The sequence below is a fragment of the Capra hircus genome, chromosome 1, assembly GCF_001704415.2.
Source record: "Capra hircus breed San Clemente chromosome 1, ASM170441v1, whole genome shotgun sequence".
NCBI lineage: Eukaryota > Metazoa > Chordata > Mammalia > Artiodactyla > Bovidae > Capra > Capra hircus.
In genome coordinates this window covers 58142595-58169684 of record NC_030808.1, presented here as the reverse complement: position 1 = coordinate 58169684, position 27090 = coordinate 58142595, and the positions used below count along the sequence as shown (strand labels likewise).

The 27090-nt window shown below is 40.4% G+C and overlaps 1 protein-coding gene across 3 annotated transcripts in view; it reads left to right on the top strand.

Annotated features, from left to right (window-relative positions):
* Positions 7080–27090, top strand: part of USF3 (upstream transcription factor family member 3) — a 49213-nt gene continuing 29202 nt past the window's right edge. For all 3 annotated transcript variants that reach the window (XM_018038623.1, XM_018038532.1, XM_018038564.1), the window contains exon 1: positions 7080–7345. The gene's annotated coding sequence lies outside the window, so the exon portion shown is untranslated. The remainder of the gene's footprint in view (positions 7346–27090) is intronic.

Here is a 27090-nt window from a genome sequence, read left to right as displayed (position 1 = left end):
CTGCCATAAGGGTGGTGTCATCTGCATATCTGAGGTAGCCCCTTGGATAAATTTAGAGCATGGTTCCTGGGTTATTGCCAGTCCTTAAAATTATTTAAAAAAAAAAAAATTCTTGTAAATTAAAAGGCTTAGTACAGAGGCATGGTCAAAGAATGTACCCCCAATGTCTGAGGCCCTGACAGTACCACAGTGGAAAAGATAGGCATGGCCCTGCCTTCGTGATCTTAATAGCCCAAGTTATTCAACAGTATTTCAATACAGAACCAACTAAAATTAATAAAAGTGAGACACAAGTATTAGGAACATACTATCAGCACTTATCAAGTAGATAATGAAATATTAACCCATTCACAATTATCATAAAGGAGGGAGATTAGTGAAAGTTATATTTTCTATAAAATATGAAGGTCCTATGAAGCTTACTGTATAGGGCCTTCCCTGGTGGTCCAGTGGTTAATTCAGTGGGCATGGGTTTGCTAAACACAAGTGAACCAGAAGAGATGGAAAAGACAATGTAAACACTAATAAAAGCAACATTGGAGTAGCTAATACGAAAGTAGATTTTGGAACAAAATATATTTCCAGGGGTAAAGAGGGATATTTATGATAAAGGAGTCTACCAAGAGAATAAGAGTCTTCAATGAATATGAATCTAATAACAACTTCAGAATACATGAAGAACAAACTGACGCAAAACAGACAAGTTCACAACTAAAATCGGTGATTTGGGGGATTTGCCTGGTGGTCAAGTGGCTAAGACTCCAAGCTCCCAATGCAGGGGCCTGGGTTTAATCTATCCCACATCCCACAACTAAGACCCAGTGCAGCCAAATATTAAAAAGGAAAATTTTGGTGATTTTGAACTACTGGTAAATTTATCATTTATTACAAAGAGGATCTATACTGTGCAGACTATGTCCTTTAACCTACACCAGAATGTAACAAGAAATAAGTCTGGGAAACCTGTCCCGCCCCGCACCAATATTTGGAAAATAAACATTCTTCTAAATAACCTGTGTCTAAAAAAGGAATTGCAAGAAAAGTTAGGAAAGAAAAGGAAAATGAAAACAATATGTCAATGCTGTAGGATTAAAATGCTTAAAAGATAATTCATAGCATTAAATGTGTATATGAGTTCTTGTTTGTCATTGAAGTATAGTTGATTTACAATACTTTGTTAGTTTCAGGTGCATGACAAAGTGTGTATATATATATTATTTTAGGTTGTTATATTGAATATCATTCCCTGTGCTATGGTAAATTCTTGTTTGTATATGAGATCTTGAATCAAAGATCTAAGCTTTTACCTTAAGAAACTAGAAAAAGAGCTAATTAAACCTAAAGTAAGCTGAAGGAAGGAAATAAAAAAGGGCAGAAACCCATAAAATTGAAAACAGAATAGGAGAATTAAAACAAAAAGCTACTTCTTTGAAAAAATAAAATTGATAGAAAACTGGATGCTTTATACTTAAGCTTGTGAAGAAGACAAGGATGACTCCTCTCACCACTTCTGTGTAGTACTGCTCTGAAAGCCCTTGCCAGTCCAGTGATGGTCCATTGATTAAGACTTCTGTGCTGCCAACGGAGGGAATGTGGGTTTGATCCCTGGTTGGGAAGCTAAGATCCCACATGCCCTTTGGGGCAGCCAAAATATAAAAACTGGATAGAAAGAAAATTGTCATTATTTGTAGTTGATATGAAGTAGAAAGTGCTAATTATTAATAAAAATACTAGGACTAATAATGAGTGTAACAGGTCCACAGGATACAAATATCCATTGTATTTCCAGCTAGTAAAATTAGAAATTTAAGTTCATAAATAACATTTATAATAGCATAAATGTATGAAATAATTAGAGACAAGTTTAGCAAACTATATGCAAGACCTGTATACAGAAAGCTATAAAATACCCTTAGAAAAATCTAAAAGACCCAAATAAATGGAGAGAGAATACATTCATCCAAATATTAAGTTACAATTTCTCTCCAAATTGAATTATAAATCCCACTCAAAATTTTAGCAGGCTTTTTCTACTCCTTAACTTGACAAGCCTGTCTATATGAAAATGCAAATGACCTAGAATAGTTAAATTTTTAAGAATAAGACAATTGGAGGACTTACACTACCTGACTTCAAGACTTACAAAGCTGCAGTGATTAAAACAGTCTGATATTGGTGTCAAGATCAACAAATAGATCAATGGAACAGAATAGAGTTCAGAAATAACCACACATATGTTGATTTTGCCCAAGATTCAAAGACAGCCAAGTGGAGGAAGGATGGTCTTTACAATTAGTGCTTGAAGAATTGGGATTCCTTAATGTAAACATATAATCCATATTCTTCATACAAAAGGATTTTTTACCATACTTCTGAATACACAACAATTAAAGTATGCTGTAGATCTAAATATAAAACATGAAACTGTAAAACTTCCTAAAAGAGAAATAGAAAAATCTGTGTGAGCTTGTGTTAGTCAAAGACTTCTTAGATATGACCCCATAAGCATGACTCAGACAAAATTGATAGACTGGACTTTAAGAACAACTATTTGAAATGCACAGTTAAAAGAATGAAAAGACAACCCAGAACTGGGAGAATATATTGTATATCACATATCTGATGAAAGATATGTGTGTCCAGAATCCAGAACTCTTAAAACTCAATAAATAACAACCCAATAAAAATGGGCAAAAGATTAAAACAGCTTTGCAAAAGATATACAAATGGTTAATAGGTACATGAAAAATGCTCAATATCTTTAGTTATTATGGAAATGCAAATTAAGGTCACAATGAAATACCTATTTTAATAATTAAAATTTTAAAAGATTTATTAAGTGTTGATATGGCACATTTCAGATCCCCAAATTGTACTAGTGAGAATATAAATTAGTACAACTTTGGGAAATTACTTGGCAGTTTTTTTTTTTTTTTTAAGATACACTTAGCATATAACTTGGCCATTCCACTGGATATTTACCCAGTTATTACCCAAGGAAAATGAAAGCAAATGTCCATATAAAGATTTGTCCACAACTGTTCTAGCATCTTTATTTGTAATAGTCAAAAACTGCAAACAATCCAACTGTCCACCAACATGAGTATACATGACGTATCTATATAATGGAATACTACTTAGCAACAAAAGTTAATGGATTATTGATACACACAACTAAGTGGATTAATCTCCCCCTACCCATGCTGAATGAAAGAAGACAGACAAAATGGAGTATAAATAGATTCCATTTATATAAAATTCTAGAAAATGAAAAGGATGTATAGTGACAGCAGATCAGTGGTTGCCTGGAGAACAGGATGAGGGCAAGTGAATGAAGGGATGAAGGAGACAGGGCAGGACATATATGTTCAGTTTTAATTGTGGAGATGGTTTTACAGCTGCTTGCAAATGTCAATCTGTCATGTACATTTTAAACGTTCAGTGTATTGAAGATCAGTCATACCTCAAGAAAGCAATTTTGTTGCTTTTAAGGTACAGAATAGGTGAGAATATCTGCACAACATCTATCTGAGAAAGAACGTTTATCCAGAACGTAAAAAACCTTTTACAATTCAATAATAAGACAGTGTTAGTGTTAGAGGCTCAGTCGTGTTGGATTCTTTGCGACCCAATGGATGGAATTCTTCAGGCAAGAATACTGGAGTGGTTGCCATTCCCTTCTCCACGAGACCTTCTCCACCCAGGAATCAAACCTGCGTCTCCAGTGTCTCCTGCAGTGCTGGTGGATTCTTCACTGTCTGAGCCACCCACATCCTGCTTTTAAAATGGGCTAAAGAATTGAACATTTTACCAAAGATGATGTGCATGTGTCCAGTAAACATAGAGCATATGCTCAACACCAGTAGGAATAAGAGAAGTGCAAGTGAAAATCATGAGAGACTACCTCATACTCACTATGTGGGCTAGAATGAAAAAGACTGACTATATCAAGGGCTGGCGAGGAGGAGGAGTACCTGGAATCAGCCTGTATTTCTGTTGACAATGAGAAATACTACGACCGTTTTGGAAAACAATGGACGGTTCGCATGTACCGTTGCCATTCATTTCTGAAAGCTTAAAATGCCAGCTTGGAGCCTCTCCCGCCGCCCGCCGCGCATCTGGAGCGGGGGTGGGATTGGGGCGCAGCGGGAGCTCCACAAGGGTCAGGCATCCTGGGATATAGGGGGCCCAAAAGTTGGAGAGAAGAGGGACGCGCGCAAGCCCCCCAGCTCCCGACCCCGTTCTCGTGCCCCGCCCCCGCCACCCCGTTCTCGTGCCCCGCCCCCCAGCCCCCGACCCCGTTCTCGTGCCCCGCCCCCGCCACCCCGTTCTCGTGCCCCGCCCCCCAGCCCCCGACCCCGTTCTCGTGCCCCGCCCCCGCCACCCCGTTCTCGTGCCCCGCCCCCGCCACCCCGTTCTCGTGCCCCGCCCCCGCCACCCCGTTCTCGTGCCCCACCAAGCTCTGCACTCAACGGTCCCCCATAAGTAGGCACAGTCTGCGCAGTCCCCTACTCGGGGAGCAGGGACGGGTTCAGTAAAGCAGAACTCAGAGAGGCCCCCCTCCCTACGGATGTCGGCGCCCCTCTCCAGTCATTCATCCCTAGGAACAGGAAAAAAAAAAAGGGATGTCAGGAAATAAAACGGGGGATGCAAGCAAGGGGCTTGTGAAGAATCTTAAGTATGTGGGTGAAAATCAGATTTACTTGAACCCTGTAAAAAATGGACTTGGCCTGGAGGCAAAGGGATCAGTTTCACTTGACCACCATATTTTATTATCAGTGTAGGGGGATTCCCTTGTGGCTCAGCTAGTAAAGAATCCGCCTGAAATGCGGGAGACCTGGGTTTGATCCCTGGGTTGGGAAGATCCCCTGGAGAAGGGAAGGGCTACCCACTCCAGTATTCTGGCCTGGAGAATTCCATGGACTGTATAGTCCATGGGGTCCCAAAGAGTGGGACAGGACTGAGCAACTTAAAAAACAAAAACAAAAAACGGCACTATAAGCACATGGCAGCTAGCCTGAAATGGGACTGATGCCATTATTTGATGTCACTCTCTCATATGCAGAGCAATAAACCAATATTGAATTGGCAAAGTCAACGAAAAGATCTATGATTGGGATTTGGGCTTCAGTCAGGAATGAGGATTAAATTAAAAAGCAAACATTTAGAACCTTTTGTTGTGTTACTTTTTTTTTTGAAGCATAGCTAATTTACAATGTTTCAGGTGTACAGCAAAGTGATTTGGGTTCTTTTCCACTATAGGTTATTACAAGATATTGAATATAGGTCCCTTTGGTATACAGTAGGTCCTTATTGTTTATTTTATTTGTAGCAGTTTGTATCTGTTAATTTCAAATTCCCAATTTATCCCTCTCCTCACATTTTATCAAATAGAAATTTCTCTTATTTAACACTTCTACATTGTGCCAGAAAGTATTCATGTGTATTCCAATGGTGATCCAAGGAAACTCTTAACGTGTTTTCTGAACAAACAAAACTATTTGTTATTTTACTTTAGACTTGATGCATTGTATTTTCTTAGAAAATAATACATACCCTGAATATTATATTTATTACTGGAATAATTTTAAACAGAATGCATTATATTCTGATCACAATGGAAATTATTTCCTACAGCTGGACTTACTAATTAATGCTATACAATTTCATGGAGGTGCTCTATTAGCATTACTATTAAGCTCGGAATCCTAGGGTCGTTCTTATCTGGAGCTTTGATTTGGGTGTGCTAAATGTATTCAGAGGCTAACTAGAAATTCATATGCTGAGATGCAAAAGTTAAAGAAAATTTCCAGACTGTTCACAGTGCCATAGTTTAGAAATAACACTAAAAGCCTTGTATTCGTTTCATCATAGCTTTTAAACTGCTGTAGAAACATAAGGTGCGGTTACTGTTTAACTTTACACCTTTTCCCAACACAAGGTCAGCTTCCTCTGTACACAGGCTCAAGTAATTCCCACCATGCCATGCCCCGTGTGCACCTTCTGGAAGTTACCTGGTCTAGTCCCCGGAAGTCTAAGATCTGGGACATTTCCAAACCTGGAGGTGAAAGCGCTTGGAAATCTTTCACCACCACTAGGCGGAGGACACCTGTTTCAGAAGAGGAGGGGTTATGAAATAGGAAGTGAAACCAGGAAAAGGGAATTGTGACCACGGTTCCAGGGCCCCAAACCCATCTTGGAATTAGCGGACCCTGGTCTCCATGCTATCATCCGCGGCTCTGTACCTTCCAGAGGTATCTAGGTATCTAGGAACCCAAGCCTGAAGTTCCAAATCCATCCTCCAGTGCCACATACTCGCTTCCTCTAATTAGGAGCCTCCCAGGACCCTTCTTAACACGGTCGATCTCCAGTTCGCAGGAATCCGCCTTTGGGGCAAATGAAAAATGATAGATGATCGCAGCCAACAAATTCGAGCAGTCAGCTTGGCAATGGTCTTCCAGTGAAATGGCAGCCGGAGACATCTGCATTCTTTTTTATTCTTCCTCACTTTCTATTGCAGAGCTTCATCCCGCCTTCCTGCCCTCTAGGATAAGAGGATCTCTCTAATCGTTCTTGAAAGCCTTCCGTGTCCTCTTCCTTTCTAGTTTTTCAAACTCCTACAAAAGACGTGTATAAGCAGAACACAGAACAGGATACAAAGAAGTTTCTTCAAACACCTCTTTTGCTAGGTTCTCAAGGCGTCCCCTTTAAGGAACCAGGCCCACCTCTTTCCCATTCATCTACTGGCTTTTGGTCCTGCCCATCACTCTACCTTTAAGAATATTTCCTGTTCCTTCAACTCAACTTGCACACCTCCGCACCCACCCCCGGCCCTCCTCATTGGGCCGCCCGAGGCCCGTTCTCTCTTTGGTTTCCCTCCACCTTCTCCCGCCCCCTAGATAGCGCAACGGCGTCTCGGGCTCTGATTGGCTATCACTGAGCCTCTCCGGGTTAGAATTGGTGAGCTTAGTGGCAGGGGCGGGACCGCGGTTCACCCAGGGTAGGCTGTTCGTTAGCCGAGCGGCGACCGCGGGAGGGGCGGGGAGGGCCGGGGAGGGGCGGGGGGAGGGGGGCTGGGAAAGTTGAGGCCGCGCTGCCGCCGGGTCTCCGGCCTTGAGGGCTCGGGCTCGCAGTGGCGGCGGTGGCCGCTAGAAGAGGCGGCGGGGGCGGGGGGAGAGGAGGGCCTGGGCCCGCGCTCCCCCAGCCCCAGAGAAGCAGGCGGCGGCCGCGGACGGAGAGATTGGCCCGGGCGGTCGGACACCCCTGCGGAACCCGCTTGGGATCATGACCCAGGCTGGGGTCGCCGCTGCCGCCGCCGCCGCGGCCGAGACCACGCAGCCCGCGGGTGAGTGACTGAGGGAGGGGGCCGCTGACAGCCGGGGCGCGGGGCGGGGGCCGGGGCTGCGGGGGCGGCTCCGGGGGGCGGCTCCGGGCTCTGCTCCACCCACCCCTTCCCAGCTCCCGGAGGCTAGGGCTGCGCAGAGTGTCTTCTTCCTGAGGACCCCTGCTTGCGGAACCTGGGGGCCGCGAGCACAGAAGGCGCGCGCACCCCTCTTCTGCCCGCTCTCTCGGCGCCCCGCGCCCTCTGGTGCCAGGCCCGTGGGGGGCTTGCGCTGCGCCCCGGCCCCCAGATGCGCGCGGGGCGAGAAGGGCTCCATGCTGCTCCGGGTGCATAAAGAGCTGGACATCCAGGTTCACACCGGATGGCCTTTGCCCGCCTCCTTCACCTTTTTCTGTCTCCTTCATTCCCTCTTCTTTCCTTGTCTTCCGAATTTGCTTGGGACCCAGTGGTCAGACTCATGTGACTTGCTTTTTAACTCTCACTTCTATGTAGTGGAGCTAGGCTTGCAGGTCTTTTTAGAAGCCTTTCTTGTCCGTTCTGAATTGGAGCGGTTCTCCCAAACTCACGGCCCCCTTCCCCCCACCCCCCGCCTCCCTGTTACATTGGAGTATGATCCTTCCGATTTATTAACTATAAACCTAAACCTATACGTATGATCCCAGCTATAGACTTTAAACTTACGTTCTCATGCAGTTTTTACTGCCAATAGTAGATATATTGACCTAACACCACCCTAGACAGTTGTGGTTAACTTAAGTTTGCATAAAAAAGGACAGTTGCTTACTTATTAACAAAGTACAGATTTCTTGAATAAACATTTCTGTAACATGGATTCTGAAGCATATTTGTACCTTTGCTTTTTCTTTAAAAAATCAAGCAAGCAAAAAAGCAAACCTGCTTTTTGGAGGATCAACAGGCTGGCACACACTCTAATCCCCTTGACTTTTTCCTCCTACACAGCACACATATTTAATATAGTACAGAGTAGCTATATGGGATACATTTATTGTTTCTCCTTTTTTGTGAAGTACTTTTAAAGTATTTGTTACAAAATAAGCAAAATACGTTGTAATCATTGCACTTCTGAAACCAGGAAAAATACCTGGTCTCAGGAACAATGTAAAGAACTTACTCTCATATTTTGCTCTAATCTAAGCAGTATGAATTTTGTTATACACAGGTATTACATTCTCTATATTTTTAAAAGTTTTATAAAATCCAGACAAGCCTGCAGCCTAGAACATTCCTTAGTATGAAAGCACCCCATTGCAGCAATTTAAGGGCAGCATAGGATTGAAATAATTACTTAAAATTCTTTTAATGCTCTGCGTGGTATGTGGGATCCTAGTTCCCCAACCCCAACCAGGGGTCAGACCCATGCCCCTTACGTTGGATGTGTGGAGTCAACCACCGGACCACCAGGGAAGTCCCTGGAATAATTACTTTATAAGTTAGTTTTCTGTGGGACAACGTGGAAATAAAATTCTAAAGTTTCAGATTGTGCAGTCAGTGAAATAGTCAGGTAAGAGAAATTGATGGGCTATTTTCAGAGTTTAGCATTGTCAACAAGGGAAAAAAAGCTCTAAGAAAACAGAATGTTTAACTCAGGAGATAAGCTTCAACAGACAGCTCGAAACTAGGGACTCAATCAAACTTGGGTCTTTTTTTTTTTTAAGATATATTTACTTATTTTATTTTTTAGCTGTGGTGGGTCTTCATTGCGCACAGACTTATCCTAGTTGTGGCTAGTGGGGGGCTACGCTTTGCTGGGGAGCCTGGACTTCTCATTGCGGTGGCTTCTGTTGTTGCAGAGCACGGGGTCTAGAGCGCGTGAACTTCCATAGCTGTGGCGCATTGGCTTAGTTCCTCCGAGGCGTGTGGGGTCTTCCCAGACTAGAGATCAAACCTCTGTTCCCTGCACTGGCAGGTGGATTCTTCACCCCTAGACTACCAGGGAAGCTTCCCACTTGGGTCTTAACCATATCTGTCATGCCTTAACTTTCTACCCTGTGACCCAGTGGTTCTCAGTCTGGACTGTATAGTAGAATCATTTTATGTGCTTTTACATTTTAATACCCAGGCTGCTTGTGTCAGAGATTCTCTTACTTTTGATATGGGTGAACCTCAGCCATAGGGGTAGTCTTTAAGGCTCCCCAGGTGTTTCCATTTAGCAATAAGGGTTGAGAACTACTATGTGTCTAAAAAAATGTCCAATCTAATAAACTTGTGTTGTAGGCTCTTCTAAATCAGGCCTGCACTCATGTGTCCAGCTTTCCCCCCACTGCTTCCGAACATGAGCCTCCTCGTGGTCCCACACATCAGCAGTTCAGATCCTGGCTTTTGTTAGTGATGTTGGTCTTTCTCAGCATTAGGATACCCCCCTGTGCTCCCTCTCCAGTGACTGTAGTTTAACTCTACTTTAATGAAGGTTTTCCTGGACTGCTCTCTCTAATTCCTTAGTGATTGGCTCCCTTTGAACTTTTCATCGACATATTGTTTAAGAGACTCCCTTTATGCTTACATCATCTGGTAGTTTAGCTTCTTTTGTGTTTGTGTTTCATTATTATTAAACTCGATGGCAAGGAGTGTTTTATTGTTTGCTCTTCTAGAGCAGTTTGCTTTGAGTCAGATTGATTTGCTTTGAAACCTCCCCAACACTGCTTGCAGCCGTAGTTTCAGGTTTGATTCCATTCTGAATGTTTCTATGTTGGTACCTTCCTCACACCTTAATTCACATCAGAATTCACGTATGTCAGTTTCTCCCATGTCTTTTCCTGACTTCTTCAGTAAGTTGATTATTTTCTCTTCTGTGGTCCCAATAACAGCTTGTACTTATTTCTCTGTTAACACCAATCACATTGCCCCTGAGTATGTGTTTATCCACCTTCTCTATGAGCCTGCTACCCCTGGAGCATCTACATTGAAGGCTCCAGGAGGTATAATTCACACTGTATTTTTGCATACCATTGTAACCTGGTGGAGATAGAACCCCACCAACATAGCAACTGTGTTCTCTCATCTTTGTACTTTTGGGACCTAAAGTAGCACTAATTATTAGTAGGCATTCAAAAAGTGTTTGTTAAGTGCGTAAATGACTGTTGTGTTATATATTATGTGAAGATAGCCATATGCATCTTTAGCATAGGTTGAATTGGCATTAATTGATTTCACCATTAAATATTCTTTATGTCCTATTATGGATTTATTAAGGATTAATGGAATTTAAGTAATTGTGGTTATGATGGATCCCTTAAACATGTAATCTTCTTTCCAATATGCATGGAGATATATACCTTGAGTCTTTTACTCTGAACTCTGGAAGTTGACTCTTGTTATCCATAAAATATTTGTGTAACGCTAAAAGAAAAGCTGTTAACTGTCCAATTAGATAATTTTTCTTTTTCTCATTAAGTTTTCCATATGGGTACAATTGCACTACTTCAGAAGGCCAGATCTTTTAATTAGATCAGTAGGGGATGATAAGTTGTTCCTATTAATGTGCTGATACTGTGTTTTTAATTCAGTTCATGAAGTATTTATTGAGTGTTTACCATGTGCCCAATACTCTTAGGTATTAAAGAGAATATAAAAGTAGTAAATGGTCTAGACTCAGCTCTTAAGAAGTTTTTAGACTTATTGGGAGGATTGGGGAACATCATATCAAATAAGGGACTGAACACAATATTAATTAGCTAATTTAAAATATGTACTCAGAATTGATGCTGCAGTGATGAATACCATGGAAAATTAAGAGAAGATATTCTTAATCAACATTTATCACCCCCATACTGAGTACTAGTTGTTAAGGATACAAATGTGGAAGCTTTGGTTTCTTCCATTTAGAAGTTTATAATCTACTGGGAATACCCAATGAGAATATAGAGTGTATTTCCTCTTAACACTTTGTGGAGTGACAGGTATGAAGGCATGGAAATGAGAGAGGGCTTTTCTTGATTAAGGAGCCGCAAGTAGATTGTTGTGGTATGTTAAAGGACATGGACTTTGGGGTCAAACACGTGTGGTTTGCAAACTTTTATTCCTGAGAGATCTGAGCCCTCACAGACCTTGTTTGTGTAATGTGGCAGTAGTGTGGTGACTTCGCTGCTAGTGTTAATAAAAAGAGATACCCCCAGGCTCAGTCAGTTCCCACCTATGCTCCTTGTGACTTCCCGTTTGTCTATTGGCTGGCTGCATGAGAAGCCTTAGACAGTCTTCCCTCCAAATTAATGAAGCCATTATTGGGTCCCTTGGCAAAAACATTCTCCCTTTAGCTACTATAATTTCTTGAACAGCAGGCATCCGTAGTGAAGGGGACAGGGAGAAGAAATTTGTAGTGTAACCATGAGAGGTACCACTTCTACCTCTACTTCAGTTGCAGGATAAATTTCTGTTTGGTTGTGAGCAACAGAAATTGCTTTTGGCTAACTTAAGTGGAAAAGGGAGATTTATGGATACATACTGGGTAAGCGCACAGAAGTGGAATGAAAGTCAAATATGAAGCCTTGGGAAGACCAGAGAAAGCAGCTTCTAGGATCACATGGGCCTATGGGGCTAACGCAGCCTCAGCCAGTTTCCTTCCTTGTGCAGTCCTGTTGATCAGCCCCATGCCCATCCCTGGGGTGAACCCACTTTTAATAGTCATATCAGATCTCAGGAGTGAGACAGAGAAGCTCTCCAAAGGACAAGTGAGGTGGTATTGCCAGAAGGCCCCAAATAAGACATTTCCTACAGAGTTCACAGGATTTGGCCATGTGGAGGTCTTGATGTGTGAGCTTGATGTAAACAGTTTTTGGAATAAAAGCCAGATAACAGGGAGTTGAAGAGTGAATAGCAAGTGAGGAAGAAGGGACCCTGAGTAGAAACTGTTCAAGGAGCCTGATGGCAAGGAGGGAGAAAAGAATAGAAATACCTAGAATCTGTGGCAAGGTCAGAAAGATAAAAAAGAATTTTAAAAACTTTTAAATGGGAAAGAATGAATGTATTTTAATGTTAAAGCACTAGTAAAGAAGGAGAGATTAATAATATATGAAAGATAAGATATCCTTTTGTAACAAGATTGCTAAGAAGTGGGAGTGATAGAGTCCAGAATAAAGGTAGAAGGTGAAATGTTAGCTGGAAATATTAGGGAAGGTTTTATAGAGGACAGATTTCACTGGGCTTTAAGGAGTTAATCTGGTTTGGATAAGCAGAGTAAAACGGAGAGGTTATGCCAGTGGGAAAATAGTATAAACTTAGCAAAAAGTAAACTAACTGGTAAGGAGCATAGGGAAGAACCTGTGTGAAGTGGGGAGGAGGGAAGAGTCGATGACGTGATCAGCTGCGTAACCCTGCTCCGCTGTGTGTTGTACTAGGAGATGTGGCCAAACAAGCCTGGCCAGAAAAGATGGCAGTGTGAAGCGGGGTCAGGAGAGGCAGGACCCGAGAGTTTGGATTTGATGCAGTAGGTATGGGGAAATGGTGCTGCTCTCTGGAGCAGGAGAGGCACATGATGGGTTGCAGTGCAATGGAGGGATAACAGAGACACTGGAGTATAAAATCACTGAAGGATAGGGAGAGACTGGGAGCAAAAGACCTCTAAGTCCCAGACCGGTGTAAAAGAGAGACTACTCTAAGGCAGTAACAAACATTAGGAGATGAGCATTGTGAAACAAATTGATAGGATTCAGTGAGAAGATCTGAAGGTCATTTTGGGGTTTAAAGCAGGTTAAAATTTTGGTGATGTTGATAAAATGGAGATTGGAAGTAGTTCTCTTAAGAGGCAAGGCCATTTTGACATGTTGCAAACAGACTCTGGTTTATTGCTTCGAAATAAATTGTTCTGAAGTGTTTTGCCTAACCAAGGATTTGGAAGAAGATCAGAATTGAAATGTTAGCTGTATTGTGAAAATATAGCAGCTTTTATACAGAAAGAAATTGAAACTTTGTAGGGAAAAAGCAAATAGGAAAAAACATTCATCCTTGGAAGTCAAAATGAGAGAAAGACGGGATTCATGTTAGAGAAAGATGATGCATAATTGGAGAGAGGAAGACAGTGTGGGAGAGAGAATTTCAAGCAAAAGGAGAGATCAGCAACCTCATGCTGCAGAGAGGAGAAGGCCTCTGGCTTGTTGAAAAATAGTCCCTAATAGTACCTCTAAGAAAGTAGTTTTGATTGGCAGGAGTGGTCAGAAGGCATACCATCATGGAGTTTAGAAGAGATTGGCCAGTGGAAGAAAGCTGAGTAGTTTCATAGAAATAGGAGGAGAGAAACAGAATGATAGATAGAAAAAGCAGTAAATACTTGTTTAATATGAAGAAGCAAGAGAGAAATGGTTAAGGAGGGAATATAGTACTAAAGAGAAAAGAAGTATAGAATCTCTCTCCACAGATGGTGGAGTTAGCTTTAGGATGCTCTGGTAAGCTGAATGGACAGATGTATAGATTGAGGCCTGTTATGATAAATGTAGGATCTAGTTAAGGGACTTGAACCAGATGACCTTTATCTTCCCAGTGAATTAGGGGGAAAGTGGAAGAAAGACAATTAAGGTGTCTTGATCTCTTGCTATGTACCCGATTACTTTGCTTGATCCATTCCTTATATTATCATGTAAACTCTTAACAGTTCTTTGAGGGATTCGTGATAATCTGCCAGTTTTAAATTTGAGAGTGCTAAGACTTCAAGGAATACTAGTTTTTACATATTTAAATATTTATTTATTTGGCTTCGCTGGATCATAGTTGTGGCATGTGGTATCTTTAATTGCGGCATACCAACTCTTAGTTGTGGTTTGTGGGATCCAGTTCTCTGACCAGGGATTGAACCCTGGCCCCCAGCATTGGGAGCATGGAGTCTTACCCGCTGGGCCACCAGGGAAGTCTTAAATTTTCCTCTCTCTCTTTTTTTTTTTTTGGCTACACCATGAGGCGCGTGGGATCTTTGTTACCCCCCCAGGGATCCAACCTGTGCCCCCTGCAATGGAAGGACGAAGTCTTAACCACTGGACCAAGGATGTCCCTTGAATACTTATTTTTAAAACCAAATAGCTAGTGAATGTCAACTTTGAGAAATGATCCTTGGTCTGATATCAAAGGGTAGTCTCATTACCCTCTACCATTCATTCATTAATGTGAGGTGAAGAGTGTCGGGGCCTTGAGAGCATCTGTGTTACTGACTACAGTGGCTGTGTCCCAGAAGCATTTGAGGGGCTTTAAAAATTCCTGTACTTTACCCCTGTCACTCATTCCTTTATCAACTTACTCCTTGATTATCCACTATATTAGTCAGGGTTCCCCAGAAAAACAATAGGATGTATGTCACAAGAAGAGTCTGGAGCATCATACAGTGCCAAAAGATAGGGAAGTACCACAAAGCAGGTGAGGAGGAAGGGGAAGGACATGGAAAAAGAACAAGTGGCCAAAGTTTGAACAGTTTGACCAACGAAATAACTATAGCATTAAATTTTGACCCAAAGAATAAAATAAATATCTTGAGTTCATAATGATGCAAGTAAATGATGAGTAAATGATTGAGAGAGAGGAGAGAAATCTCCTTCATAGAAGAATTCTGAAAAACGTGTATTTTGATACGTCTTCTCCAAGAGATAGAGATTTATTCTCCTCTCTTTGAGTGTGGACTCGACTTAGTAGTATTCACTTTCGTAGAGACTATAAAGGGAAATACAGTAGCATTACTGTAACTACTTGAATAGTGTTAACAAGAAATTTGAGGAGGACAATTGGTGGGGATGACTACTACTTTTACAACTTAAATTCTTCAGAATGATTTGAGTAGTCTAATATAAGGATGTTTTATTGTATAATGAAAACAAAAATCTAGTTAAGTAGCACCAAGAATAAGAAAAATAGGAGAATAAGAATGCATCCTTACTAGTGTTGAAAAGCTGGGAAAGGTGTCACCTAAGGATCAGAAACATTGAGGACTTTATGCAAAATGAAAAGCACATAGGAGCAGAGCAGTTTGATGATAAAAGCATACAGCATTGAGAAGTCTGCAAACCAGTATAGACTTGAAGGGGGGGAAAGCTAGAAAAGTGAGTTTTCCGATACAGTTCTGGAAAACTCCAAAGCTCAGAGACTGAAAAGTTGAGGTTGGTTGTCGTAGGCCATGTTGGTTGCTTTAACAACATACCATAGACTGGATGACTTACAAACCACAGAAACTTATTTCTCACAGTGTTGGAGGCTGGGAGTGCAGATCAGGGTGCCAGCATGGTTGGATTCTGGTGAAGGCCTTTTTCCGGGTTACAGACTGCCTTCTTGCTGCAGCCTCACAAGGTGGAAGGGGCAAGCGAGTTCTCTGGGCCTTCTTTCTTAAGGGCACCAGTCTCATTCATGAGGGCTCTGCCCTCATGACTTAGTCATCTTCTAAAGGTCGCACCTCTTAATGATATCACCTTAGGGATTAGGAGGTCAACATATGAGTTGGGGTGGGGATATACAAATATTCAGATGATAATAGCGGTCAAAAGGTAATTAATTACTAGATTTTGGAACTGTATTAGGAGTAATTAGAATAGCTAATAACAATGTTTACTCCTGGGCTAACCTACCAGAAGTTATTTATATAAATTAGGTGTATCCCCATTGGGCTTGAGGGCCCGAGAGAGAATCAGGGTTATATCTCAGAGAACTTCTAACTGCCACTGTGAATGTGGGGCTCCTCTCTTTACAAGTTACCCACCTAGCTGCTCCCCTCCATCTCTGCCTGGCACTCTTGACGGGCAGAACTCTCATTATCAGCATACATGTTCATGATGCAGAGAAGAGTGCTATTCACACCTATTAAAGCAGTGGTTCTAAGAGGTGGATGACCATTAAAATCACCTAGGCCATTTTTTAAATTTAAAGGTGATTTCTATAGTGCACCCAGAGCTGAGAACCACTTGGCTGGGGAAACCAACTTTAGCAATCAGTTCAGTTAACTGAGACTCACTAAATATTTAAGGAAAATCAAGAGAGTGAAAGAGGGACACCAAACTGAACAAACAGAGGAATCAATTTTGGGGTAAACAAATTGAACATAATAGATAATATTTGTTATTTAAAAATGTCCTCAAAGATTTTAGGGAATACAGTTTCCATAAAATAGCAATGGGGCGCTATAAAAGAGAAATAAGAGCAAGAAAATTTTTGGAAGTTGAAGACATATTTTCTGTGATAAAAAAATTTAATAGCACGTTGAATAGCAGCATGGTTGTAATAGATTGAATGAATTAATGAACTGGAAGATGAGACCCAAGGAGTTCTTCTGAAATATGGTACAGAAGAACAAAGAAGAAAATTTTAAGTTGTGAGATATGAAATACATATCTAGAAGCAGAACTAACACCTTGAGCTAAAGTTCTGCACAATTTCAGTTAAGTCTTTGTCAGAGGGGAGATGGTGCACATTCGGTGGGTAAGAATTAAAGTATGTCACAACGTCTGTATTGATAGAAGAGACTATAGATACTGTTTTTTAATATGAAGAAAATATATTTAAATTCAGTGCTAGTATATCTTAAGTTATCGATATGTGATTCCTCTGCTGTTGGCTTTATTCTCTAAGCTTTGCTTTTCTTTGTGTGTTAATTTCATCCTCAGACTGGCTTCCCTCTTTTGGAAGATATCTGCAAGTGCAGTATTTGGAATCACATCCTTTTTCGAAGGAGTGAGAGTATAACTACCTGCTTCATCAAAGAAAAGTCCTGAGCTTTGCTTTGATTGGATCAGTTGGAGACCATTAGAGTCAGAAAAAAATATTTGCCAAGACCTGCCAAGGCCTACTGCTGAAGTGCAATGACTGGGCTAGGGAGGGGTACATACTTCAGTGAAAATCAAGGAAGTTCATGAAATGAACAGAAGAAAATGTATAACAAGTGTCCATATTGAGGAAAATAAAGAAAAACAAAAAATCAGCCAAGGAAAAGTAAAAAAATAGTGGAAGGGAAGAGAAGGGAAGTGGAGGGAAGAGAAAAAAAACAAAATATTGTAGCAATGCAATACATTCTCTCTTTTTAAAGGCTCTTGAATTATATAGAAACAGATCTTCAGATTTGTGTTATTTCAGACAAATAGGAACAAAATAATGCAGAAAAATTAAAATAATATAAACACATACACACTCCAGGCAAATGTTGAATGGAAGATAATGCATAATAATTTGTTATCAGACAAAGTTTAATTCCACATAATAAACATTTAATTGAAAACTAATTGATGAAACTTTATATACCTAAGGAGCTTAAAATACATACTTTTCTCAAATACTCATCTAACACATAACAAAAATATGTCATGTAACAGGGCTACACAGGAAATCTCAAATTCTGAAAAATTAGTTATTGCCAGTCTTAATGCAAAGAAACAGACGTACAGACATACACACACACACACACACTCTTAACAAAAGGGGAACCAAAAAAGAAGAAATATGACTATTTGGAAAGCTTTTTACTTTAACTCAGTTTGAAGAGGGTATAAAAGTTGAAATTATAAGGAAAGAAAATTCCAGATAATAAAAACAAGCAAATTCTGGAAAAATAAATATAAATGATTCATAACATGTGAAATGATATTCAGCCTCTCTAGTCAAGGAGGTGCAGGTTAAGCAATAATGATATTTTTTGTTGCTTTGAATTTAAAAACATAAAAGATATTGATTGTAGCCTTTTTTTGGTCAGCATTGTTTTTAATAGCAAACCAAGTGAAACAAAATCCATAAATAAAAAAGGAAGAAGGATCAGTTCAGTCGCTCAGTCGTGTCCGACTCTTTGCGACCCCATGAATCCCAGCTCGCCAGGCCTCCCTGTCCATCACCATCTCCCGGAGTTCACTCAGACTCAAGTCCATCGAGTCCGTGATGCCATCCAGCCATCTCATCCTCTTTCGTCCCCTTTTCCTCCTGCCCCCAATCTTTCCCAGCATCAGTCTTTTCCAATGAGTCATCTCTTCTCATGAGGTGTCCAAAGTACTGGAGCTTCAGCTTTAGCATCATTCCTTCCAAAGAAATCCCAGGGTTGATCTCCTTGCAGTCCAAGGGACCCTCAAGAGTCTTCTCCAACACCACAGTTCAAAAGCATCAATTCTTTGGCGCTCAGCTTTCTTCACAGTCCAACTCTCACATCCACACATGACCACTGGAAAAACCATAGCCTTGACTAGGCGGATCTTAGTCGGCAAAGTAATGTCTCTGCTTTTCAATATGCTATCTAGGTTGGTCATAACTTTTCTTCCAAGGAGTAAGCGTCTTTTAATTTCATGGCTGCAGTCACCATCTGCAGTGATTTCGGAGCCCCCAAAAAGAAAGTCTGATACTGTTTCTACTGTTTTCCCATCTATTTCCCATGAAGTGATGGGACCAGATGCCATGGTCTTCGTTTTCTGAATGTTGAGCTTTAAGCCAACTTTTTCACTCTCCTCTTTCACTTTCATCAAGAGGCTTTTGAGTTCCTCTTCACTTTCTGCCATAAGGGTGGTGTCATCTGCATATCTGAGGTTATTGATATTTCTCCCGGCAATCTTGATTCCAGCTTGTGTTTCTTCCAGTCCAGTGTTTCTTCCAGTCCAGTGTTTCTCATGATGTACTCTGCACAGAAGTTAAATAAGCAGGGTGACAATATGAACTGAACAGCTAAATAAATGATAAAGTTAAAAAGATGTCCATAATGTATTTCTAAATTAAAATAAAGCATATTTCAGATTGACATAGAACATGATTAAATTTTTATAAAAAATTTTTGTGCATATGATAAGATCTATATGTAAGTATATACCTATAGAAAGATCAAGAAAATTGATATCAAATTGATTACCAGTTGGTAGAGGGTAGAATGAATAGGTTGTACTGGGGACTTTAATTTTCTTCCTTGGAAAAAGGGATGTGGTTAGAGGTAATTTTTTTGTCTTTTTGTTTTTCAGTATAGCAAAGAGTCAGACCTGACTGAGTGACTAACACCTGAGTTGGATAGCATTTTTAAAAATTATTTAAAATTTAACTGAAACTATATAAACTATTTAGGAATTAGTAACTTGAAAATACTACATATCAAAATTTACAGGCTATGGACAAAGTTGTACCTTGAGGAGCTAGTATAAATTAATACATTTATTAGAAAGATAAAAATTCATAATGTATACATGTGGCAAAACTTAAAATTGCATATGAAGGTATCCCATGTATCCTGTCTCCCATTTCCCCTGTGCAGTCCTTCCAGAGGAATTCTGTGCCTCATTGACTAGCTGTGCGTTATTTACACGTTCTTCTCTCCATCCCAAAGGATACATATATACAAGTTTATTTGTAAAATACATACATACATACATTAATTAATTAATTTGCTAGGGCTGCCACAACAAAATACATAGGCTGAAGGGCTTAAAAAAGAAAAATTAATTTTCTTAAAAAGTTCCTGAGGCTCAAAGTCCAGAATCAAGGTATCAGCAGGTTTACCTTTTTCTGAAGCCTCTTCTTGGCTTGGAGATGGTTGCTTTCCCGCTGTGTCCTCGCATGGCCAACTCTCCGTCTGTGTGGCCTGCGTTCTAAATTCCTTGTCTTGTGAGGACACCAGTCATCTTGGGTGAGGGTCTATCCTAACAACCCCATTTTAACTCAACTACCTCTTTCAAGGTCCTGTTTTCAAATGCAGTCACATTCTCGAGTATTGGCCCTTAGGACTTCAGTATGTGAATCTGGGGGAGATACGATACAGCACATACAAACACATAAAGTCATACATTTGACTATCGGTACATATAACTGCCTTGTACACGTGGAGCTATTAGGTTGAACCACCTGAAACTGCAGTTTCTAGAGGCAGAAAGTACGAAATATGGGCAATTTCAGGTGGTTCTATATGATCCTGTGACATATTTAATCAGTCTTCTTTTGATGAGCCTGTCCTTGTCTTTTGCTACTTGAATATCCTTGAATAAGTATCTGCTGGCACATACATGAATATACTTGTAGGTAAATTTCTAGGAGTTGTTGTATTAAAAGAGTTATGTGTTTCTGTGAACCAGATGTGGGTCCATATTATGTCAGGAGGGAGTTGGTCTGGGCACTGAGCCACAGCCCTTCCTGACAGGACAAGGGCACCTCAGCGAAAGAGATGGGAGCTGTAAGGACAGAGACAGAAGTTGGGGGTGAGCAGAGTGCAAGAGATTGTGTGCTGTGAGGCACTACTCACAATAACGGACCTGTACTGATGTATTCCCAGTGGATTGTTTTGTAACTAGAAATGACTAGACGATTTTTATTATGTAGTTGTGACCAGTAAAGTCGTGGCATCTGCCCTAATTTTTATCCAAGGAGTAGGATCACCCACCAGAGGAGATTTAAAGTGGGACTGAAAGGATTTTATACTGCTTGCATTTTATGCCTCCTTCTCATTTAGTTTAACAGTTACTAATATGTGCATAAGTATTTGCTTAGAGATGGGTCACAAAGAGTCGGACATGACTGAGCAACTTTCACTCACTCACATAGGAAAAATATTTGGAATTGATATTACCAGATTGTTAAAAGTATAAGGGCATTGGTACTTTATATGCATACATCTGTGCTGTTTAAAATTTTACAAAGAGCAAGAATTATTTTTTGTAACTGAATTAAAAAAAAAAATCCTGAAAGCATGAAGTTCTCTGAATTTAATTATGATACAGTTTCTGAGCCAGAAGTTTTGTAGTTTGTATGGACAAGAGCAAGGAAATGGTCTAAAAAATGCCAAACTGTTTACAGTAGGTATTCCTGAAGAGTGCAATTGTAGAGCTAAGTAACTTTTTCATTTAACTTTATATATTTCTAGACGCTTCAAAAATGATTTTTAAAATAATACTGTATTGAATATTTGGAGACTGCTAAGAGAGTAGAGGGTATTTGCTATGACCAGTGCATTTTCTTGGCAAGACTCTATTAGTCTTTGCCCTGATTCATTCCTTATTCCAAGGCCAAATTTGCCTGTTACTCCAGGTGTTTCTTGACTTCCTACTTTTTCATTCCAGTCCCCTATAATGAAAAGGACATCTTTTGGGGGTGTTAGTTCTAAAAGGTCTTGTAGGTCTTCATAGAACCGTTCAACTTCAGCTTTTTCAGTGTTACTGGTTGAACTGGGCTGGAAAAGGTCAGTTTTCATTCCAATCCCAAAGAAAGGCAATGCCAAAGAATGCTCAAACTACTGCACAATTGCACTCATCTCACACGTTAGTAAAGTAATGCTCAAAATTCTCCAAGCCAGGCTTCAGCAATATATGAACCGTGAACTTCCAGATGTTCAAGCTGGTTTTAGAAAAGGCAGAGGAACCAGAGATCAAATTGCCAACATCCACTGGATCATGGAAAAAGCAAGAGAGTTCCAAAAAAACATCTATTTCTGCTTTATTGACTGTGCCAAAGCCTTTGACTGTGTGGATCCCAATAAACTGTGGAAAATTCTGAAAGAGATGGGCATACCAGACCACCTGACCTGCCTCTTGAGAAACCTATATGCAGGTCAGGAAGCAACAGTTAGAACTGGACATGGAACAACAGACTGGTTCCAAATAGGAAAAGGAGTACATCAAGGCTGTATATTGTCACCCTGCTTATCTAACTTATATGCAGAGTACATCATGAGAAATGCTGGGCTGGAAGAAACACAAGCTGGAATCAAGATTGCCAGGAGAAATACCAGTAACCTCAGATATACAGATGACACCACCCTTATGGCAGAAAGTGAAGAGGAACTCAAAAGCCTCTTGATGAAAGTGAAAGAGGAGAGTGAAAAAGTTGGCTTAAAGCTCAACATTCAGAAAATGAAGATCATGGCATCCGGTCCCATCACTTCATGGGAAATAGATGGGGAAACAGTGGAAACAGTATCAGACTTTATTTTGGGGGGCCCCAAAATCACTGCAGATGGTGACTGCAGCCATGAAATTAAAAGACGCTTACTCCTTGGAAGAAAAGTTATGACCAACCTAGACAGCATATTGAAAAGCAGAGACATTGCTTTGCCAATAAAGGTCCGTCTAGTCAAGGCTATGTTTTTTCCTGTGGTCATGTGTGGATGTGAGAGTTGGACTGTGAAGAAAGCTGAATGCCGAAGAATTGATGCTTTTGGACTGTGGTGTTGGAGAAGACTCTTGAGAGTCCCTTGGACTGCAAGGAAATCCAATCAGTCCATCCTAAAGATCAGTCCTGGGATTTCTTTGGAGGGAATGATGTTGAAGCCGAAACTCCAGTACTTTACCTCATGTGAAGAGTTGACTCATTGGAAAAGACTCTGATGCTGGGAGGGATTAGGGGCAGGAGGAGAAGGGGGCGACAGAGGACGAGATGGCTGGATGGCATCACTGACTCGATGGACGTGCGTCTGAGTGGACTCCGGGAGTTGGTGATGGACAGGGAGGCCTGGCGTGCTGCGATTCATGGGGTCGCAAAGAGTCGGACACGACTGAGCGACTGAACTGAACTGAAGAGAGTAGATGTTAAAAGTTCTCATCATAGGAAAAACATTTTGTGATTGTGTGTGGTGATGAATGTTAATTAGACTTGTAGTGAGTATCTTGTAATACAGACAAATATCAAATCATTATGTTGTATACCTGAAATTAATGTTATGTATCAATTATATCTCAATAGAAGACTATTTTTTATACAAACAGGTTACAAGTTTAGCTTAAAAATAAAAAAATAAAAACTATGCTGAGAAAATTACTATACCCTTGGTTTATTTCTTTATCGTGAAGTATTGTTTCACTCAAGTGCACAGTGAAAGCAGGACTTCATTGTTTCATATTCGTATATATGTCATAGCATCTCAGGGTTGGCATTTAGGAAACCTCCATGACTGATGGCTCACAGCATGATGTTGAGGAGGAAGGAGCCAACAAACATTGTTAAATTGTAATATTTCTTTAATGACAAAGGAAATTGGAATTTCTGATAACAGTTACACAAAGCAGAAGACAACACAGCACCTTCATAAACAGCTCCTCAAGTTCCCACCGAGATGGAAAGCAGCTGCTGCAACCGCATGCATAGAAGAAGGATTCTTTTGCACATGAAAAGCACCTCTGTGCTATTTTTGTACTATTAATACAGATTTAAAGACTTAATGAGTTGAATCAGGTAGACCACATAGGAATTTCTTAATCTAAAATGCTGGACATGATAAATACAAATAATAGCTCATCTCGCAAAATATAGAGGGCAGAGATGCCTCAAAGCATGAATAAGATTATAGAGTACATACATCCAAGATATTAAACATAAATGTTGTAACCATAGTTTTGAACAACATGGAAAAATGCCCACCTTAAGTGAAAAACAGAACAGAACATTGCCCATGGCCTAACATTTTAATGGCCGTGACCCAAACCAGGGTTTATGCTTAATTGTGTTGTGATTCCATGGGTCATATTCAGTAGTGTGAGTCATTTTGATTGGAGAGGACTATGGATTTATTGTAGATCTCATATAAAGAAGTGGAACATATTTTACAACTGCATACCCACTCATCAAAACATTTTAAGTAATTGTAAAATATTTAGGAATGCATTCCATGGTAGCAGAACAGAAGTAAACACAGAAATTGAAAAGATTTTTCTCAGCTCATGGACAAATAATGTTCATGCAGTGTGCCGTAAAATATTTTCAATTAAGACACTTTAATTCCAGTTTGAAATTTTTGTGGTTAGAATTAGGTTTTTCTCTTCATTTATCTAAAGACACAATTTAAATTAACTTTTACCACTAATTTGCTTCTCAATGGGAAGAAAACACAACTTGCCACTGAACAGTTAAACTGAGTTTTCTCTTAAATGCTGGTACTTGTTTTTGGTGGTTTCCCATTTTTCCCATATTAGGGAAATTGGGGATGACTGGTAACTAAGTAGAATTTGAAGTTACCTGCTGAAAGAAAGCAGGTGTACAAACTGCCGAAAAGGATGAGTGATAGAGAATTTCAGATTACCCAGAGGCTTCTATTAACTGTTTCTTTTTATTTTTAATATTGAGATTGAGATATAACTGACATACCATGAAGTTTACCATTTAAAATGTAATTTAGTGGTTTTTAGTATATTTATGGAGTTGTGCAGCCATCACCATAGTCTAATTTTAGAGCATTTTATCATCCCCCAAAATCCGACCCCTTCTCTCCCTCCCACTCCACCATTAGCAGTCATTCCCCATCCTCTTTAGCCCCTGGCAACCACGAATATACTTTCTTTCTTTATGGATTTGCCTGTTATGGACGTTTCCTATAAATGGAAGATATGAAGGTCACAATATGTGACCTTTTGTGTCAGACTTCTTTCACTTAATATAATGTTTATAGTATAAAGGATCACCCATGTTGTAGCATGTATCAGTACTTCATGCCCTTTTATTGTCAAATAATATTCCACTGTGTAGATATATCACGTTTTATTTATTTGTCATTTGGAATTTCTCTTGTTCCAGCACTTTAGCTGTTAAGAACATCGCTGCTACAAACATGTACACGTTTTTGTGTGAACATGTGTTTTCAGCTCTCTTTGCTATATATCTAGGTGGAATCACTGGGTTATAGGCAACTCTGTTAACTGTTTGAGGAACTGCCATACTGTTTTCCAAAGTGACTACACCATTTTACATTCATACCAGCAAAATATGAGATAACTGCATACTTCTGAATGTATGCATTTTTTCCAGCTTTATTGAAGTATGATTGACAAATTAAAGTTATATGTATTTAAGGTGTACACTAAATACCAGCCAAGTAAATTCCAACCACCGGCCAAATAAGGAAATAAATATTTAAATAAATGGGCTTCCTTCATAGCTCAGTTGGAAAAGAATCTGCCTGCAATGCAGGAGACCCGGGTTCAATCCCTGGGTCTGGAAGATTCCCTGGAGAAGGAAATGGCAATCCACTTCAGTATTCTTGCTCGGTAAATCCCGTGGACAGAGGAGCCTGGTGGGCTACAGTCCATGGGGTCGCAAGAGTCGGACACGACTTAGTGACTAAACCACCACCGCCAAGGTGTGCAACATAATGCTTTGATATTTGTATACATTGTGAAACAACTATCACAGTCAAGGTTATTAACACATCTATCACCTCACATAGTTACTTTTTGTGGTGAGAACGATTAAGATTTTCTCTATTAGCAAATTTCAAATATATAGTACTTTATATTAACTACAGTCACTGTGCTGTACATTAGGTCTTCAGAACTTTTCATCTAATAACTGAATGTTTGTACCTTTTTGCCATTTCCCCCTGGTAACAAGAGTTTTACCCTCTCTTATTATGAGTTTGACTCTTTTAGTTCCCACCTAAAAGTGAGATCAGTATCAATAATCTCAGAAATATCAATAATCTCACATATGCAGATGACACCACCCTTATGGCAGAAAGCGAAGAAGAACTAAAGAGCCTCTTGATGAAAGTGAAAGAGGAGAGTGAAAATGTTAGCTTAAAGCTCAGCATTCAGAAAACAAAGATCATGGCATCCAGTCCCATCACTTCATGGCAAATAGATGGAGAAACAGTGGAAACAGTGGCAGATTTTATTTCTTTGGGCTCCAAAATTATTGCAGATGGTGACTGCAGCCATGAAATTAAAAGACGCTTACTCCTTGGAAGAAAAGTTATGACCAACCTAGACAGCATATTAAAAAGCAGAGACATTACTTTTGCCAACAAAGGTCTGTCTAGTCAAGGCTATGGTTTTTCCAGTAGTCGTGTATGGATGTGAGAGTTGGACTATAAAGAAAGCTGAGCACCAAAGAATTGATGCTTTCAAACTATGGTGTTGGAGCAGACTCTTGAGAGTCCCTTGGACTGCAAGAAGAGCCAGCCAGTTCATCCTAAAGGAAATCAGTTCTGAATATTCATTGGAAGGACTGATGTTGAAGCTGAAACTCTAGTACTTTGGCCACCTGATGTGAAGAGCTGACTCATTTGAAAAGACCCTGATGCTGGGAAAGATTGAAGGCGGGAAGAGAAGGGAACGACAGAGGATGAGATGGTTGGATGGCATCACTGACTCAATGGACATGAGTTTGAGTGGACTCCAGGAGTTGGTGATGGACAGGGAGGCCTGGCGTGCTGCGATTCATGGGGTTGCAAAGAGTCGGACATGACTGAGTGACTGAACTGAGATCACACTGTGTTTGCCTGTGTCTGGCTTATTTCATTTAGCATGTTGGCCTTCAGACTGATCCATGTTGTTACAAGTATCAGGATTTCCTGTTTTTTTAAGGCCGAATAACATGTTTGTATAGGGCTGGGGGGCTTTCCATATATGCGTGTGTGTGTGTGTCTGTGTGTGTTGAGCTTTCCAGGTGGCACAGTGGTAAAGAACCTTCTGCCAATGCAGGAGATGCAAATGACGAGATTTAGATCCCTGTGTTGGGAAGATGACAAGATTTAGAACCCTGGGTTGGGAAGATTCCCTGGAATATGTAATAGCAACCAACCCACTCCAGTATTCTTGCCTGGAAAATTCCATGGACAGAGGAGCCTGGTGGGCTATAGTCTGAGGTGTCACAGAGAGTCAGACACAACTGAGCATGAGCATATATATATCACATATGATATATGAAATAATACATTCATATAGTACAGTATTTTCTGTACCCATTCACCTGTCATTGGGCACGTAGGTTGTTTTCGTATCTTTGCTACTGTGAGTGATGTTGCAGCAAATTAGAGTACAGAGATTTCTTTGAGATAGTGACTTATTTCCTTTGGATATACATCGAGAAGTGTGATTGCTAGAACATATGGTAGTTCTATTTTT